Here is a 2,463-nt window from a genome sequence, read left to right on the forward strand (position 1 = left end):
GCAGTGACACTCAAAACCTATGAAATATTGATCAACAGAGAAGATCTGAAACTCAACAATTTGTTTAATCAGAAAGCCCAATCAACAATATTATGGCCTCTTCAGGAAGTCAACAACAATTTTGATATATTCACACTTCTGGTGTATTGAAATTAAGATTGCATACTTGCAATTCTTTGATGAGGTCTCCTGCATGTTCCCCAGGAAATTCTATAATGCAGCTGATGACCACCTCTCGTCATAAACAGAACACTGCTCACCCTAAAAAAATAAAATAAAACAGCAGAGGTTCATTTAGTGGTGTAAAACAGGGGTGCAAAAAATGTCAACAGGTGAGCAACAAACTGTATAAGCCACTCCCAAGGTGTTTTTGCCTCCACAATATTTTGTTCCTTGCTACTTTCACTATTTGGCTTGATCACATGGGCTAAAAAACAGATGAAGCAAATTTTTTGTAAATTTTATAAATTAAACAGTGCTTGAATCTATCAACAGAGGTTGTTGAATAAAAACCTACCGACACTGTATTGTCCTCTGTACAACTGAAATTGAACATATATAAATAAACAACTTATTTAATATTTTCTGTGAAAGTCCATGAAATTAACTGAAGGCAAAAAAACATAACCTCACTGAACTGTTGTCACACATAAATGCATGTCAGCTTTTTTGTTTGAGAACCTAAATATCATCACGTTTAATATTTAATTTACAGTAGAAGGGGAAGTACTACCTGCTGATCATGAAGAAAAATACAAGAACAAACAATTCCTCTCACACTTACATAAAACAACAAGTAGCCAAATGGCTTGCATTTTAAACTGTACCTTCAGTAGTTCCATCTCAGTTTTCAGTCTTTCTCCGAGTGCTCCTCCTTTGGCACGAAACAGTTGTCAACAGCTTGGGAGTGTGAAGATCCAGTGAGGACCAATTTAGGTTCCAGCTGCACAGTGGTTATTCTGTGAAATTCTGCATTCACCTGAAATACGGAATGCGAGTCAAATTAATTTCACGTTTTGAGAGGGTGTTTTCAGATACATTATGTTCCTTTTTGTCTCTGAGTATTGTTAACTCACTTGAGAAGGTTGAAACAGGGCTGTCCATCGTTCCTTTATGTCTTGCACACATGGACATTGATCATAATGATTTCGTGTCGTCGATGTGCAAATGTTTTGTTCATCTTTGCTCATCTCCTATATCATCTTTTCATTGTTCTTCTTCTAAAATTCTCTTCTGCATGTCTGCAAAAATAATGTTGATAGAAATGTGGAATGTTAATAACACTGTATACCAAAATATCTAACATTTATAGCGATTTTTTTTTCCCTGAAACACATTTTAAATGGAAGTAATCTTAACTAATATTTTTTTTTTGATTGACGCATGTATTAGATAAAGTAGACCATTTGAACAACAGTTGTTTTTCATATATAAATAAAATAATATTCCTTACCTTTGTGAAATTAACTGAAAAAAGAGCGGTGAGCAGCTTTGCCCCCAGGTTGTCAGCGGGAAACTCCAGCGCATATATCAAACTAGGCTATATGTTATTAAATTGCACATAGGCTATACATCAGATTATTTTATTTACAAGTTCATGTTTGTGTTTATCCCGTTTTTTCCCCCGTTGCATCTGAAAATTACTTTCAGAATTTTTTTTTTTTCAAAGCAGCCCAATTCATTTTTGCTAAAAGTTTATAAATCAAATTTTTTTGGCTCCAAATATGACATACATTTAATAAAGTTTGAAAAATGGGATTACAAAGGTAAAAAAAAAAAAAAAAAAAACTTCAAGGAGTAAAATTTTGCCCTATAAGGTTAATTTCTGTCATTGATCAGACGGTGTTCCTTAAAAAAAAATATGCATATACATATTTTTTTAAATGTAAGCGTAGAGGCCTTAAGACTGTAATGTTACCTTTTAGGTTTTAGCTAATCAGGCCAATGAGAGACAATTACTAATCATTCTCATTTTTTATTAAATCATTCTTTTATTTCACTAATCAATCTTTTTATTTTATTAAACACAAGGGGTCATTAATGATGCTTACATTATAGCATGTGCAAATTCACACACAAAATATCTATAATTTGGCCAAAATTAATAACCAAGAATATCCAAGAAGGGTTATGATAGAGAAAATATGAAATAAATGTAATGTTATTATATATTACAAAGAGATGTATAATTAAATACATCCAAAATGTATATTTTAAATAAATATAATATATATTTATTTATTATTTGACCTTTTATCACCATTATACCCCCCCAACCCCACCTGATTCCAAGCTAGGGTCCCCCAGTGAATTTTGTCAATTTTCACGACTGATTATAAATATATTTTGCAATATATTGCAAGACTTACCATAACATTTCTTATTTATTTAACTGTTGTATAAAATAATTTCCAAATTTGCACTCATTCATGACTCGTGTGATAACTTTATGAGACAAAAGCT

General features: G+C 32.0%; 1 long non-coding RNA gene across 1 annotated transcript; it reads right to left on the reverse strand.

Moving 5' to 3' along the window:
- Positions 1 to 6: 6 nt before the first annotated feature.
- On the reverse strand, positions 7 to 1,178 carry LOC107596294 (uncharacterized). Its single transcript, XR_001610349.1, has 3 exons — positions 1,077 to 1,178; positions 828 to 979; positions 7 to 261 (listed from the first exon to the last, which is right to left on the reverse strand). It is a non-coding gene; the product is annotated as an uncharacterized lncRNA (long non-coding RNA).
- Positions 1,179 to 2,463: the final 1,285 nt, after the last annotated feature.

Source organism: Sinocyclocheilus grahami, unplaced genomic scaffold (genome assembly GCF_001515645.1).
Source record: "Sinocyclocheilus grahami isolate Dianchi unplaced genomic scaffold, SAMN03320097.WGS_v1.1 scaffold216.1, whole genome shotgun sequence".
Taxonomy (NCBI): domain Eukaryota; kingdom Metazoa; phylum Chordata; class Actinopteri; order Cypriniformes; family Cyprinidae; genus Sinocyclocheilus; species Sinocyclocheilus grahami.